Source organism: Scyliorhinus torazame, chromosome 8, assembly GCF_047496885.1.
Source record: "Scyliorhinus torazame isolate Kashiwa2021f chromosome 8, sScyTor2.1, whole genome shotgun sequence".
NCBI classification, from domain to species: Eukaryota; Metazoa; Chordata; class Chondrichthyes; order Carcharhiniformes; family Scyliorhinidae; genus Scyliorhinus; species Scyliorhinus torazame.
In genome coordinates, this window is record NC_092714.1 from 181,837,071 (window position 1) to 181,854,941 (window position 17,871).

Here is a 17,871-nt window from a genome sequence, read left to right on the forward strand (position 1 = left end):
TTCTGAAGAAGGAGAGGAGGGCGCTGAGGAGAATGGAGGTGATGAGGGCAATGAACCCCCAACTGTTGACACTGCTGCCAAGATTTCCCTTAATAATGTATGGTTCACTGAGCTTGCACCAGTAGATCCATGACATAAGTATGTGCGATCACCACCCCCTCCCCCCTCCAATCCCAATGAAACAAAGCAGCTCTACAAAAATCACCGCTTGCATATTCTGATCATTGGTCCACGTCAATCCATTTTTTCCTATTTACCATCAAGCAGGTTGGCAGATGATAAATTAAGAAGTGGGTAAGATTGGGCAAGAAGAGAAAGTGATGCAAAGGAATAAAATTTGAATGCTTTAACTAAACAACAGAAAGTTAACATTACATATTCTTTGATACCCTTATGCAACCGCAGAACTTTGTTTTTTGTCTTGCTAGTGCATCCATCTGCTGCAACCACCTTGAACAGCGGTGGAGATGGACTGCGCGCATCCCTATCTGGATGATCAGGTGCTCTTGGCCTGCAACCACAGGAGTTTGGAGCCTGTGAGGCTCCTGCCAAAGATTGTTCCACCTGCACCTGTTCCATCAGGACACACAAGGTGACATGTCTGACGGAGGGTGGGAGGAGTTGCGGTGACATGTGGGCAACATATGAGAATTGGAGACAAAAGCAAGATACTGCAGATTTTGGAAATCCGAAATAAAAACAGGAAATGCTGGAAGCAATCTGTGGGTCAGGCAACATCTGGAGGGAGACGGAGTTAACATTTTCGGCCAATTACCTTTCAATTGGAAGCGGAAGTACTTTGAGCGGAGTCCCACTTCCCTGAACCCTTTCACCATCATTCCTCACATAGCCCAGCTGCACTTCAGTGCTAACACTCCGGTGAAGAGAACATTGGTGCAGATCGTTTTGGGGTAGGAAGGTAATGTTTATGGTACATGTCGTCCCATTTAAAGTAGCAGATATGTTATCATCCAGAGACCTCGTGGTTATGGCCAAGGCCTGCTCTATGATTTGATTTGGGTATTTGTTGTCCCTCCAGAGTGAAGCATCTGTGTTCAGCTGGACTGAGCTTGGTGGGGGCTGCTGTCTCCGACAGGGATTCTTCATGTTCACTCCTGTGACCACCGCCTGCTCTTGCCCACTTCTGAAATGTGATTGTCTGTCCACCTGGTCCCAATGAAGAGTGAGTGGTGGCTTGTCTGCATGAATCCTGTGACGTTACAACCTCAGAGAATCCAGTTCATCCGAGGAACCATCTATCAGCGACCTCTGCTGCATGTCTGAAGGCCCTATGGAAACAAAAGGCAGGCATTTGTCCAGTTCATGAAGATGATGATTACATTCTGCCTGCTATTAAAATCCAGTCAACATGAATGCCATATGACCTATTAGCTTCCCATTCTCCATCGCTGATGGCCAGTACTACTGAAACTCCATTGATATTCATCGCCTCCTGTCCTGCACTTAATTGCTCTGAAAGGGACCTCCAGTTCTCCACCTCTGCCTCATGTTCTGTGCTACCCTACCCTGCAATGAGGGAAAGAACAAACCTAAGAGTGAATATATTGTGTTTACTGATTGTTGGAGTGTATTTGGTAGAGCGAGCATGAGGCAGATGCATAAAGTTGTATAAGGATGAGGGTGGGGGCAGTGTTGGATGAATGCCAATGTGAGGAAGTGCACTGAAAGAGAAGGATGCATGGGTGCGCAAGGTAAGTGGGCATGAGGAATGATGTGAGAGTGTAGGTTTACAAAATAGAGTGAAAGGCCAGGTTTTTGTACAGCAGGATACAGGTGAATGTGCTCACATTTCCCAATCTGCTTGGGTCATTAAAGTCTTTATTGCATTGAATCTGTTAGCGTGGCGTAATAGCCTACCTGCTCCCCTCCTGGGCCACCTTCACCTTCATGCCTTCTTGGTGGCAACAGATGGTTTCTTCCTCATGTTACTGAGGTCCATTCAAGAAAGGAGGGAGACAGAAAGCAGAAAGCTGTTGGTCGGATAACCTAACATCCAGCGTCGTGAAAATGCTCAAATCTGATTTTAAAGAGGCAATAGCAGACATGTAGAAAATCATAATACCATCAGCAAGAGTTAACATGGTTTTGTGAAAGGGAAATCATGTTTGATTAATTTATTAGAGTCCTATGAGGAAGTAACAAAGTGGAAAAAAGGAGTACTAGTGAATTTAATGTATTTGGATTTCCAAAAGGCATTCAATGAGGTGACACTTGGTTACTACACAAGATTAGAGCTCTTGGTGTTAGGGGTGTTATATTCACATGGGTAGAGGATTGGCTAACTAACAGGAATCAGTTAGGATAAATGAGTCACTTTCAACCAATAAATGTAGAGTACTTGGAATTCCAAAAGGCATTTGATAAGGTGCCACATGGCTGCACAAGATAACCGCTCATGCTGTTAGGGGTAATATATTAGCATAGAATAGAACTTTATTGTCCATGCAAAAAGTGGAAATTTGTCTTTAGCTTCATCTCCAATTTAACATATAATCAGACAGTCATATCAGAGTAAATATTTAATGTATAACTACATTCATACATTGGTACGAATTGGCATATATAATATATATCCATCCCATGCAAACTTAACACATTGCACCCTACCATGGAAGCACTTACTGCAGTTAAAATAAATAAAAACAGCAAGTTAAATTTACACTATGATATTTAGTAAGCTTAAGGCACTGGAAACAAAAGGCGCCTTTAACAGATGTTTTCTAGCAGTAGGCATTCTAAAGCGCTGATTTGAATGGAGCCTTTCAAATTAATGATATAGAGGATTGGTGGATAGAGGATTGGTTAACTAACAGGAAGCAGAGAGTTAGGCTCAATGGGTCCTTTTTGGGTTGGTGAACAGTGGAATGTCACAGTGACCAATGCTGGGATTCAACCATTTACAACGCATGTTTTTAAAAAAAAATACAGAGTACCCAATTCTTTTTTGTTTCTGATTAAGGGGCAATTTCAGCATGGCCAATCTACCTACCCTGCACATCTTTGGGTTTGTGGAGGTGAGACCCACGTAGACACGGGGAGAATATGTAATCTCCACATGGACAGTGACCTGGGGCCAGGATCGGACCCTGGTCCTCGGCACCGTGAGACTTACAATATATGTTAACGACTTGGATGATTGGAGTGAATTTATGACAGGTACATTTGCTGATGATACAAAGGTAGTAATAATAATATTTATTGTCACAAGTAGGCTTACATAACACTGCAAATTAAGTTACTGTGAAAAGTCCCTAGTCGCCACATTCCGCCGCCTGTTCGGGTACACGGAGGGAGAATTCAGAATGTCCAAATTACCTAACAGCACGTCTTTCGGGACTTGTGGGAGGAAACCGGAGCACCCGGAGAAAACCCACGTAGACACGGGGAGACTCCTCATTAAGGGAGAATTCAGAATTCACGGAGCACCCAGAGGAAACCCCGCAGACACAGGGAGAAGGTGTAGACTCCGCACAGACAGTGACCCAAGCCGGGAATCGAACCTGGGACCCTGGTGCTGTGAAGTAACAGTGCTAACCACTGTACTACTGTAGTTGGAAAGCAAGTTGTGAAGAGGACTCAAAGAGCTGGCAAAAGGGATCTGGATAGTTGAGTGGGCAAAGGTATGGCAGATGGAGTATAATATATCAAAATGTGAGGCTATCCATTTTGGCAGAGAGAATAGCAAAACATGTTATTTAAATGGAGAGGAAATCTGTGGTACAGAGGAATCTGAGTGTCCTGGTACATGAATCACAAGAAGTTACAGCAAATAATTGGGAAGGCAAATGGTTTGGTGGCTTTTATTTCAAGGGGAATAGAGTGTTTAAGTAGGCAAATGTTGCTGACAGATGTAAAGCTTCTTCCCCACAGCTACAAGACTCCTCAATGACTCCCCCTCGTACTGATCTGTTCCCTGTAAGAACATTATTCATGATACCCTATGCTGCTCTTGCTCATGTATTTGCTTTGTTTGGACCCTTGTTCCGCACTGTAACCAATCACTGTTTGTCGATGTACCATTTGTCAATGTTCTCTGTTGATTATTCTTTTGTCTACTATGTATGTACTGTGTACAATCCCTCGGCTGCAGAAAAGTACTTTTCACTGTACTTCGGTACATGTGACAATAAACCAAATCAAATCAAAAATCAAATCAAATGAAGGGCCTTAGTGAGACCTAATTTGGAGTACAGTTTACAGTTTTAGTCCCCTTACTTATGGAAGGCTATTATTGCAAAAGAAGCATTTCAGAGAAGGTTAAGTCGACTCATTCCTGAGATGAAAGGGTTGTGTTATGAGGAAAGGTTGAGTAGATTAGGTTACTCATTGAAATTTGGAAGACTGAGAGGTGATCTTATTGAAATATATAAGATTCTGACGGGGCATGAAAGGGTGGATGCTGGGTGGATGCTTCCACTTGTGGGGGAGTCTAGAACTCTGAAAAAACTCAGGTTAAATGGAGACAAGAGGATTCTTTTTCTCTCAGAGTATCATTAGACTTTGGAATTCTTTTTCTCAAAAAGCAGTGGAGGCTGGATCATTGAATATAATTAAAGCTGAGTTAAACAGATTTTTCAATTGACAAGACGTCAATGGTTGGCGGGGGGAGGGGGAGGGTGCCGGGGGACAAGCAGGAGAGTGGAGTTAAGGCCACAATCAGATAAGCCATAATCTCACTGAATGACAGAGCAGACTTGAGGGGCCGAATGCCGACTCCTAATTCTTCTGACCTCGAAGAGTGTCTTTCTGCGGCTCTTCAGAGCTTTTGTGTCTTGTGTCCAGGGTTGAGATGGGGTTTGTCTTTCTAAGAAAGCTACTTAAGACTACTGTGGCTCATACAAACCATTATTGTTTTATCCATCTCTATGTACATCTCAGTAACTCCACATGAGGTCAGGCTCCTCTTTCCCTCCAGATCTCTGTCATTTAATCAGAGTTTCATCAGCACATGCACTTCTGATGGTCACCCTTTGCTTTACATCTCCCTCCAAGTCTTTATCCCAACGACATGTCCCCCCCAAAGCCCCAGCCATCACAGTGTTAGGCTCTGGGTCATCTTGACCAATCTCCCTGATCTGATTCTGATCTCATTCGGAGCTTGAAGACTGTCTGCACTTTCTCTTCATTTGATGAGTCTTTCTCCTGGGTGGCTGTAGGACTTTGTCTTCTTTCTTGTTCCTTTACTCCCTCTGGATATGAATTGTAACTCCAAGTTTCTTTTGGCCTTCTTTTCACAGGTATCAAGGTACTTTGGTTTGTCCTTATACTATCCTAGTCCATCTCAATCCACTTTCTATTAATTACTATTCCTTCCTTCTGTTGCTCTCATATCTACATGAACTCCCCTGGATGTAGCAGTGTTAAATCTTGTCATCTGTCCCTGAAGTGCAGCTATGAGCCTGCTTCTGACCCTGTTATGATTTTGGCATCACCAATGGAGAATCCCGCCCATTGTTCTTTCTGAAGGACTACAGGTTTAAAGTGGACTGACTTGGCCCCATCTCAGTGCTGGGGTAAAGGATTGACTTGCCGAATGTGCTTCTATCTTCCGGGGAGCTGGTGGTGCACTACTGTACTGTACATCCTACTGCAATGGTCGTTGCCCCTTGAACACATCCCGCAGCCAACTGCATCACAATGCCAGGTGGCACCTCCCCTGGTGGAGGCCGCTGAAGGGATCGGCTCACTTCTGGAGGAACAGGCCCATTTCCAGGATATAAATGGGTCTCACACAAACATACACTAACTCACTCGCTCACTCCCACACACACAGCAGGTAGTACTCACCTTTTTCTACTGGCGGACGGAAAGTGAATGGTGGGGGGGGGGGGGGGGGGTTGGCAGGGTGAAGGTTGGGGGTGATGGTGGGGGTGAAGGAGGTGGATGGGGGTGAAGAAGGGAGGAATGGGGGGGGTTAACAGACGGAGGGAATGGTGGGTGAAGGAAGGCTATTTGGTTGATCACCAAGGAGTATTTGCAAGTTTGTAATATTCCTGGATTGTGGGGCCTCTGTAGTTTTCTGTGGGACGGCTGCTATTCTTGAAGCTTTCTCAGTATGCCCTGGAACTTTAATCATTGGCTTTGCAAATTCATATTTCTCATTCAATGTCAAACCAACTCCCTGTAGAATTTTAAGGACTGCATTCACTCACCAGTAATTTTATTCCCGTGTGGAATTACGTCTGAGCATGTCATCTGTATGGCATATTATTCCCTCCATGCTTTCCAGAGTCTGAGATATAGATCTCCGGAATACTTGTGGTGCAGATGCAATTCTGGATGGTAATCTATCAAAACAATAATGATCGAGTGTTGTTATAAATGTGGTCATCAGTCTGGATTATTTGTCCAAAGGCAACTAACAAAATCTGCTGCTTGCATCCAATTTGGTGAACAGAATGTACTGTTGGTTAGTCTGGCAAGACTCTCACCCACTGAGGTCAACGGATGGATCTCATGTCCCACTGATTTGTTATGTTGAGCCAAGTCGACACAGCTTCAAATTGAGCCATTAAGCTTTGGGATAGAACATCACTTTGTCTGTGTAGTTACTGACGATTTAAGCCCATACTGTCCTCCATTTCACTCTTGACTTTGTCCAAGAGTGGGTGAGGAACGTTTCTCGTGAAAAAGCAAGTTGGATTAGCATCAGCACTTTGGGCTATATGGGCGGCACGGTAGCACAGTGGTTAGCACTGTTGCTTCACAGCCGCAGGGTCCCGGGTTCATAGAATCATCGAATTATAGAATCATAGAATTTATAGTGAAGAAGGAGGCCATTAGGCCCATCGAGTCTGTATCGACCCTTGGAAAGAGCAGCCTACTTAAGCTCACACCTCTACCCTATCCCTGTAACCCAGTAACCCCACCTAACCTTTTATTTGGACACTAAGGGAAATTTAGCATGACCAATCCTCCCTACCTGCACATCTTTGGACTGTATGAGCAAACTGGAATACCCGGAGGAAACCCATGCAGACACGGAGAGAACATGCAGACTCCGCACAGAGAGTGACCCAAGCCGGGTTCGATTCCCACGTGGGTCACTGTCTGTGTAGAGTCTGCACGTTCTCCCTGTGTCTGCATGGGTTTCCTCTAGGTGCTCCAGTTTCCTCCCACAAGTCCCGAAAGACGTGCTGTTAGGTGAATTGGACATTCTGAATTCTCCCTCAGTGTACCCGAACAGGCGCCAGAATGTGGCGACTAGGGGATTTTCACAGTAACTTCATTGCAGTGTTAACGTAAGCCTACTTATGACAATAATAAAGATGATTATTTATTTATGGTATGATGCACGATCAATTGTACAAAGACTTGAGTTGGATACAACTGAGGCTTTATTGCTCTAAGATGTGTGGCCTCCCACAGCAGCTAGCTAAATGGCTGAAGCATGGAGGACACACATATTTATACTCTGCCTACTGGGCAGAGCCAGCAGGCAGGGACTACTAACGAACCTGTAGTACAGGGGAAGGATGGATGGTCCTGGGGGGGGATTGCTGCTGGGAGCACCGGGGGAGGGTAGATTGGCACCGGGCCCGGGGGGGGGGGGGGGGGGGGGGGGGGGAGGGGGGGGGGGTGGAACCTGCTGGTGCCAGGTCCCTGAGGGAGACAATATCCTGGCGGCCGTTGGGGTATGCCATGTAGGCATACTGGGGGTTTGCATGGAGCAATTGCACCCTTTCCACCAACGGGTCCGCCTTGTGGAGTCGGACGTGCCTGCGGAGCAGGACGGGTCCTGGGCTGCAAGCCAAGTCGGGAGCGACACCCCGGATGTGGACTTTCTGGGGAAGGCAAAAAGACGTTCATGGGGTGTGTTAGTGCTCGTGCACAGTAGTGACCGAATGGAGTGTAGTTCAACAGGGAGGAAATCCTGCCAGCGGGAGGCCGGAGGTTCCTGGACCGTAGGGCCAGTTGGACGGCCCTCCATACCATCCCGTTCTCCCTCTCTACCTGTCTGTTTCCCCGGGGGTTGTAGCTTGTCGTTCTGCTGGAGGCGACACCCCTGCTGAGCAGGAACTGACGCAGCTCATCACTCATAAAGGAGGATCCCCTGTCACTGTGGATGTAGGCTAAACCGAACAGAGCGAAGATTGCGTTGAGGGCTTTGATGACGGTGGCAGACGTCATATCGGGGCATGGGATGGTGAAGGGGAATCTGGAGTACTCATCGACCACACTGAGAAAATACGTGTTACGGTCGGTGGACGGGAGGGTCCCTTTGAAATCCACGCTGAGGCATTCAAAGGGGTGGGAGGCCTTCACCAGGCGCGCACGGTCCGGCTGGTAGAAGTGCGGCTTGCACTCTGCACAGACCTGCCAGTCCCTGGTGATTGTCCGTACTTCCTCGACCGAGTAGGGCAGATTGCGAGCCTTTATGAAATGGTACAACTATGTGACTCCCGGGTGACAAAGGCTGTCGTGCAGGGCCCGGAGTCGGTCTACTTGTGCGCTGGCACATGTACCTCGGGATAGGGCGCCTGGGGGCTCGTTGAGCTTACCGGGGCGATACAAAATCTCGTAATTATAGGTGGAGAGCTTGATCCTCCTCCACCTTAAGATTTTATCATTCTTGATCTTGCCCCGCTGTTTGTTATTGAACATGAAGGCTACCGACCGTTGGTCAGTGAGGAGAGTGAATCTCCTGCCGGCCAGGTAATGCCTCCAATGCCGCACAGCTTGGGCCTCTTTCTCGACGGATGAGTGCCGAATTTCTGAGGCATGAAGGGTGCGGGAGAAGAATGCCACGGGTCTGCCTGCCTGATTGAGGGTGGCGGCAAGGGCGACGTCTGATGCATCGCTCTCTACTTGAAAGGGAAGCGTCTCGTTTCACAGTAACTTCATTGCAGTGTTAACGTAAGCCTACTTGTGACAATAATAAAGATTATTATTTATTTATGGTATGATGCACGATCAATTGTACAAAGACTTGAGTTGGATACAACTGAGGCTTTATTGCTCTAAGATGTGTGGCCTCCCACAGCAGTTGGCGAAATGGCTGCAGCATGGAGGACACACATATTTATACTCCGCCTACTGGGCGGAGGCAGCAGGCAGGGACTACTAACGAACCTGTAGTACAGGTCCTACCATCCATCACCTAATAGAGGTGCAACATTGGTTTACCACATGATATTCAGTCTTCAGTTTACCTGAGCCTGTAAAACATTCCGGAATGTAGATCAGTTTTAATTGTAAGCATGCCCTCCTGCTTAATGCTGATGACCCTTGGTTCTGTTTGAGATACAGAGGTTCAATGATTTTTCTAACCTCGTATTTTAATCTTGCCAAGTGTTGACTTTCGATTTAGTCCCAACTGGACCTTGTAACTGGAAGAATGATGGCTATTGTGTAATGTTTTTACAGAATCACAGGATTGTTATCGTGCAGGAGGCCATTTGGCCCATCACATCTGCACATGCTCTCTGAATGAACATTTCACACAGTGCCATTCTCCCGCTAAGCTAATTGTTTCTTTACAAATAATCATCTAATTTCTTCTTGAAAGCCTTGATTAAACTTACCTCCACCACACTCTCAGGCAGTGCCGGCCAATTCCAGACCCAAACCAGACCAGACCAGAGGGCTGGTGTAGCTCAGTGGGCTAGACAGCTGGTTTGTGATGCAGAACAAGGCCAGCAGCGTGGGTTCAATTCCTGTACCAGCTGAGAATTTTGAATTCTCCTTCTGTGTACCCAAAAAGGTGCCGGATTGTGGTGACTAGGGGTTTCTCACAGTAACTTCATTGCAGTGTTAATGTAAGCCTACTTGTGACAATAAAGGTTATTTAAAAAAAACATAGAACATACAGTGCAGAAGGAGGTCATTCGGCTCATCGAGTCTGCACCGACCCACTTATACCCTCACTTCCACCCTATCCCCGTAACCCAATAACCCCTCCTAAGCTTTTTTTTTAGGACACTAAGGGTAATTTAGCATGGCCAATCCACCTAACCTACACATCTTTGGACTGTGGGAGGAAACCGGAGCACCCGGAGGAAACCCACGCACACACGGGGAGATCCAGCGGGAAATCAAACCTGGGACCCTGGCGCTGTGAAGCCACAGTGCTATCCACTTGTGCGACAGTGCTGCAACTCACCTCGTGAAAAAAAAATTCTAATATCACCTTTGCTTCTTGCACAAATTACTTTAAATCCACGCTCTCTCATTTGTGATCGTTTCATGAGCGAGATCCGTTTCTCCCTATCTACTCTGTCCAACCCCCTCACCATTTTGAATACTTCATCAAATCTTCCCTCAGTCTCCTTTTCTCAAAGGAGAACAGTCCCAACCTCTCCAATCTGTCCTCATAACTGAAATGTCTCATCCCTGGAACCATTCTGGTAAACCTCTTCTGCACTCTCTCCAATGTGTTCAATCCTTCCTGTAGTGTGGTGCCCAGAACTGTGCACAATACTCCAGCTGAGGTCTAACTAGTATTGTATAAGTTCAGCATAACCTCCTTGCTCAGGGGGGGGCGGCATGATGGCGCAGTGGTTAGCATTGCTGCCTCATGGCACCGAGGACCTAGGTTCGATCCCAGCCCCCGGTCACTGTCCGTGTGGAGTTTGCACATTCTCCCCGTGTCTGTGTGGGTCTCACCCCCACAATCCAAAGATGTGACGGATAGGTCAATTGGCCACACTAAATTTCCCCTCAATTGGAAAAAATGAATTGGATACTCTAAATTTATTATTTAAAAACCTCCATGCTTGTGCAGTCTATGCCACTATTAATGAAGCCCAGGATATGGCATGTATTATTAACATGCTCTTGCCACCTTTCCTGCCATCTTTAGTGACTTACGCACAGATACATATAGGTCCCATTATTTCTGCACCCCCTTTAAAGTAGTACCCTTCATTTTTTACTCTCTCCATGTTCTTCCGACTAAAATGTTTCACCTTACATTTCTCGGCATTGAACTTCATCTGTCACCTATCTGCCCATTTCACCAAATTGTCTCTTTCCTTTAGAAACTTTGCAGTGTCCTCTTCGCAGTTTACAAAACTTCTAAGTTTTGTAGCATCTACAAATTTTGAATTTGTTCCCAGTACATCAAGGTCTAGAGCATTATTATATATCAGGAAAAGCCCAAAACTGACTGCTGGGGAACAGCACGACAAGTCTTCCTCCAGCTTGAAAAACATCAATTAACTACTACTCTCTGTTTCCTGTCACTCAGTCAATGTTGCATCCATGGTGCGCCTTTTATTCCATGAGCTATAACTTTTCTCAAAAAGTCTGTCGTGCGGCACCATATCAAATGTCTTTTGGAATGCCACAGACATCACATTCACAGCATTGCCCTCATCCACCTTCTCCAATTCCAGCATTTCCTGGCCGTTCATGCTGGCGCGATCTTACAGTCCTGCTGGCGGCACACCCTCTTCATGGGTTTCGTGGCGGTGAGGGGTGCGTTCAATAGGAATCCCGCTGACAATGGCAGGACCAGAAGATCCCACTGCCGGCCACTGGTGAGCTGCCCCCAACCACTGTAGAACACGCCATGGAGGGGGAGGAAAATGCCGCTCAATATGTCTGGAAGTTTCCCCACCACTGACATTAAACTGACTAATCTGTTGTTGCTCGTTGATTTTTGAACAAGAGCATACTGTTTGAAAATTTCCAGTCCTCTGGTACCACCCGTGAGTCGAAGGAAGACTGAAAGATTATGACCAGTGCCTCTGCAATTTCCACTCCCACTTCCCTCAGTATCTTTGGATGAAGCTCCATCTGGTCCCGATGTTTTGTCAAATTTAAACACAGACAGCCCATCCAATCTCCTCCCTATCAATATTGAAATCGTCTAGTGAGAGAGTTTCTTCCTCTGTCACGATGGCCTGAGTAGCATCTTCTTCCTTGGTAAAGAGAGATGCAAAGTATTCATTTAACACCTCAGGCATGCTCCCTGCCTTCATGTGTAAATCCTCATTTCAGTCCCTAATCGACCCTACTCTTCCTATTATATGTCTACAGAAGGCTTTGAGATTCCTTTTGTTAGCTGCCAGTGTCTTTTCATACTTCCTCGTTGCTTCTCTTATTTGCTTTTTCACTTCCCCTTTGAAACCTCTGTATTCAGCCTGGTTCTTAGTTTTATTTTCTACCTGACACTTGCCATAGGCACACTTTCTCTTCTTTATCTTAATTTCCACCTCCGTTGTCATCCAGCGAGCTCTGGGTTTGTTTACCCTACCTTTCTCTTTTGAATAAATGTACCTTGACTGTGCTCGAACCATCACTACTTTGAAGGTAGCCCATTGTTCAGTGACTGTTTTTCCTGCCAACCTTTGGCTCCAATTTATTCAACTCAGAACCATTCATACCCCATTGAAGTTGGCTGTCCCCCATTTAATTATCCTTACTCTGAATGTTCGCTATACTTTACCATCGTCATCCTAAACCTTATGATACAATGATCACTCTCCCCTAAATTTTCTCCCACTGATACTTGATCTACTTGGCCCTCCTCACACCCAAAAAACAGGACTTGCAGAGCCTCCTTTTGCTTTGGACTGTAAACTTACTGCTGAAGAACATTCTCCTGATCGCACTCTAGGAACCCTTGCCCCTCTCTGCCCTTTAGACTACCATTATCCCAGTCTCATTCAGATAACTAAAGACCACAAATGTAACAAATGTATAACCTTTGCACCTTTCTGCAATTTCCTTGAAGGGTTGTTTCTCTAAATTCTTCCTGCTATTCGGAGGTTTATTGTCTATGCCAAGCAATGTAATTGCACCTAATTTGTCCCTTGATCTGGCTGAATTGATTCTGTCCTTGAACCCTCTGGGACATCCTTCCCCTCCAGCACTGCAATGTTCTCCTTAATCTCCTTAATCAATACTGCCATCCCTCTCCCTTTTCTTCCTGTCCTATCTTTCCTGAACTCCTTAAGCCACTTCATGCCACTTTATTTTGCCAGATAAGACTGAGACATTTGCCACTATGTCTAATTTAGACTCTGTGTGGTGTCTGTCCATTTCTTGTTTGGTGCTCCAGCATTTATTTTCTGTTTCACTTGCTTCCTCTGGGATCCTTTTCCTTTTACTGTGGTTCCTCCATTCTTGTATATGGTTTGGCCTTGCTATTTTCTTTTTCTTTTTTGTAGGCTATTTGTGTTTAGATTGGCTGACAACTTTAAAACGTCTTAGTTTCCCACAGTTGTGGCAATCTGCTCTCCCTGTTGGGTATTCTTCCTACTCGTGCAGGTTTTTCCTGCCACACCATGAGCATTTCAAGATGGCGGTTGGCACACTTTTCCCAATTTTGCGGGCGTCGGTTTAAGTGTGCTTTTTCTCTTCTGACTGACATATTGAATGGCCTATCTCATTCGTTTCAATGAGACACCACTTTACCCATGAATAAGCATTCTATTTTGCATCATATGCTTGGTCCGTCATGAAATTCAGTGAGATTCAGTGAGCTTAGACTTCTTGCATTTAGAAGGGATCAGTTGAAATTAATCGACGACCTCAACTACTCTGCGATTAAGCTACTCATCCCTCAATATTCTACAGTTGCAATTTTCTGCTAACCTGTACAGTCGCTGATGAATGAATCCATGCCTTCATTAAGTTTCCACTTAAATTTCGATTGTTCAATTCTTAATTTATTTTTGAACACTGAAGTGTGAATTGAATGCCTGGAGGACTTAATCCAAAGAGTTTGAAGCCTCATTCACTCCATCTCTTGCCATTATGTCATCTGAGGAGGTCGGTGCGACCAACGTTGTCTACCTCATACGCTGCAGGAAAGGATGTCCCGAAGCGTGGTACATTGGCGAGACCATGCAGACGCTGCGACCACGAATGAATGGACATCGCGCAACAATCACCAGGCAGGAATGTTCCCTTCCAGTCGGGGAACACTTCAGCAGTCAAGGGCATTCAGCCTCTGATCTCCGGGTAAGCGTTCTCCAAGGCGGCCTTCAGGACGCGCGACAACGCAGAATCGCCAAGCAGAAACTTATAGCCAAGTTCCGCACACATGAGTGCGGCCTCAACCGGGACCTGGGATTCATGTCACATTACATTCATCCCCCACCATCTGGCCTGCGAAATCCTACCAACTGTCCTGGCTTGATACAATTCACACCTCTTTAACCTGGGGTTACCCCATCTCTGGATCTGTAAAGATTTAATCACCTGCTAATGGTCGCATTCCAAGCATTGTTTGGCACCTTTGAATTTGTCTATATATGTGTTTCTGGAACATACCTCTTCATTCACCTGAGGAAGGAGCAGTGCTCCGAAAGCTAGTGACATTGAAACAAACCTGTTGGATTTTAACCTGGTGTTGTAAGACTTCGTATTGTTAAGAAAGACACAAGTATACTAGATTAATTGCAGTGTTGTCACTAAGGGAGGGAAACACAACTGGTGTTCATCTTTCCAAATTCATGTGAACATTACACAATTGACAAGGTGTAAGTCATTTAATAATTTCAGTTTTCATTCTTCAAATGGAAAATTTCTCAACTGAATCTTAATTCTACCCAACAATATGTATAACATAAATCAAAATATCCTTTGATTTGATTTTGATTATATTGTCACATGTACCGAAGTACAGTGAAAAGTATTTTTCTGTGGCCAAGGGAAGGTACACAGTACGAACAAAGTGGACAAAAAGAATAATCAACAGAGAACATTGACAAATGGAACATCAACAAATAGTGATTGGGAAATGTATCTCAGTGTGGGGCTAATGAAGAGTGCGGAATATACCCTCAGTATGGGGATTAATGCAGAGTGGGGAATATATCATCAGTGTGGGTATTAATATAGAAAGAGGAATATATCTTCAGTGTGGGGATTCATACAGAGTGTGGAATGTATCCTCAATGTGGGGATTCATACAGAAAGAGGAATATATCCTCGGTGTGGGGATTCATACAGAGTGGGGAATGTATCCTCAGTGTGGGGATTCATACAGAGTGGGGAATGTATCTTCAGTGTGGGGATTAATACAGAGTGGGGAATGTATCCTCAGTGTGGGGATTCATACAGAGTGGGGAATGTATCCTCAGTGTGGGGATTCATACAGAGTGGGGAATGTATCCTCAGTGTCTATGGATTAATACAGAGTGTGGAATGTATCCTCAGTTTGGGGATTAAAACAGAGTGGGGAATGTATCCACAGCATCTATGGATTAATACAGAGTGGGGAATGTATCCTCAGTGTGGGGATTAATAGAGTGCGGAATATATCCTCAGTGTGGGGATTAATACAGAGTGGGGAATATATCCTCAGTGTGGGGATTAATACAGAGTGGAGAATGTATCCTCAGTGTGGGGATTAATACATAGTGGGAAATGTATCCTCGGTGTGGGGATTAATACAGAGTGGGGAATGTATCCTCAGTGTGGAGATTCATACAGAGTGGGGAATGTATCCTCAGTGTGGAGATTCATACAGAGTGGGGAATGTATCCTCAGTGTGGGGATTAATACAGAGTGGGAAATGTATCCTCAGTGTCTATGGATCAATACAGAGTGGAAAATGTATCCTCAGTGTGGGGATTCATACAGAGTGGGGAATGTATCCTCAGTGGGGAGATTCATACAGAGTGGGGAATGTATCCTCAGTGTGGAGATTCATACAGAGTGGGGAATGTATCCTCAGTGTCTATGGATCAATACAGAGTGGGGAATGTATCCTCAGTGTGAGGATTCATACAGAGTGGGGAATGTATCCTCAGTGTGGGGATTAAAACAGAGTGAGGAATGTATCCTCAGTGGGGAGATTCATAAAGAGTGGCGAATGTATCCTCAGTGTGGGGATTAAAACAGAGTGGGGAATGTATCCTTCAGTCCCCCCCCCCCCCCCCCCCCCCCGCCCCCAACCCACACACACAATTTGAAAAGGTAATAAAAGTAAAAATGAATACAAATCACTTACTCACCTTCCGAGGGTCTCAGATGCTCTCTGGTTCTCTCCCTGCAAATTAAAAGTTACAGGCCAGAAGAAAGTGAGAGAACAAAACAGTTGGGAAAAAGCACCTTCTCCCACTCTGCACCAAATTACCTCACTGCACCAAATTACCAAGTTCCAAATTCCCACTCTGAATGTGTCTCACTCCGGCTGTGTCTCCTTGACTTGCGCAAAGTGTGTATCCTCAGTGTGGGGATTAAAACAGAGTGGGGAATTTATCTTCCGTGTCTATAGATGAATACAGAGTGGGGAATACACCCTCAGTGTGGGGATTAATACACTGTGGCGAATGTATCCTCAGTGTCTATGGATCAATACAGAGTGGGGAATGTATCCTCAGTGTGGGGATTATTACAGAGTGGGGAATGTATCCTCAGTGTGGGGATTAAAACAGAGTGGGGAATGTATCCTCTGTGTCTATGGATTAATACAGAGTGTGGAATGTATCCTCAGTGTGGGGATTATTACAGAGTGGGGAATGTATCCTCAGTTTGGGGATTAAAACAGAGTGGGGAATGTATCCTCAGTGTGGGGATTAATACAGAGTGGGGAATGTATCCTCAGTGTGGAGATTAATACAGAGTGGGGAATGTATCCTCAGTGTGGGGATTAATACAGAGTGAGGAATGTATCCTCAGTGTGGGGATTCATACAGAGTGGGGAATGTATCTCAGTGTGGGGATTCATACAGCGTGGGGAATGTATCCTCAGTGTCTATGGATTAATACAGAGTGGGGAATGTATCCTCAGTGTGGGGATTAATACAGAGTGGGGAATGTATCCTCAGTGTGGGAATTCATACAGAGTGGGGAATGTATCTTCAGTGTGGGGATTCATACAGAGTGGGGAATGTATCCTCAGTGTGGGAATTCATACAGGGTGGGGAATGTATCCTCAGTGTGGGGATTCATACAGAGTGGGGAATGTATCCTCAGCGTCTATGGATTAATACATAGTGCAGAATGGATCCTCAGTATTGGGATTCATACAGAGTGGGGAATGTATCCTCAGTGTGGGGATTAATACAGAGTGGGGAATGTATCCTCAGTGTCTATGGATCAATACAGAGTGGGGAATGTATCCTCAGTGTGGGGATTATTACAGAGTGGGGAATGTATCCTCAGTGTGGGGATTAAAACAGAGTGGGGAATGTATCCTTCAGTTCCCCCCCCCCCCCCGCCCCCCCCCCCACACACAATTTGAAAAGGTAATAAAAGTAAAAATGAATACAAATCACTTACTTACCTTCCGAGGGTCTCAGATGCTCTCTGGTTCTCTCCCTGCAAATTAAAAGTTACAGGCCAGAAGAAAGTGAGAGAACAAAACAGTCGGGAAAAAGCACCTTCTCCCACTCTGCACCAAATTACCTCACTGCACCAAATTACCAAGTTCCAAATTCCCACTCTGATTGTGTCTCACTCCGGCTGTGTCTCCTTGACTTGCGCAAAGTGTGTATCCTCAGTGTGGGGATTAAAACAGAGTGGGGAATTTATCTTCCGTGTCTATAGATGAATACAGAGTGGGGAATACAGCCTCAGTGTGGGGATTAATACACTGTGGCGAATGTATCCTCAGTGTCTATGGATCAATACAGAGTGGGGAATGTATCCTCAGTGTGGGGATTATTACAGAGTGGGAAATGTATCCTCAGTGTGGGGATTAAAACAGAGTGGGGAATGTATCCTCTGTGTCTATGGATTAATACAGAGTGTGGAATGTATCCTCAGTGTGGGGATTATTACAGAGTGGGGAATGTATCCTCAGTTTGGGGATTAAAACAGAGTGGGGAATGTATCCTCAGTGTGGGGATTAGCACAGAGTGGGGAATGTGTCCTCTGTATCCTTTTTATCCTACTATTTGAACCACAATTTAACATTTCCCATTTAATAATGACAGCCCTCACTAAGGC

The 17,871-nt window shown here is 45.3% G+C and overlaps 1 long non-coding RNA gene across 1 annotated transcript; it reads right to left on the reverse strand.

The window, feature by feature from the left end:
- Positions 1-208: 208 nt before the first annotated feature.
- On the reverse strand, positions 209-6,298 carry LOC140428801 (uncharacterized). The gene is made up of 3 exons (XR_011948885.1): positions 6,174-6,298; positions 1,879-2,038; positions 209-1,289 (listed from the first exon to the last, which is right to left on the reverse strand). It is a non-coding gene; the product is annotated as an uncharacterized lncRNA (long non-coding RNA).
- Positions 6,299-17,871: the final 11,573 nt, after the last annotated feature.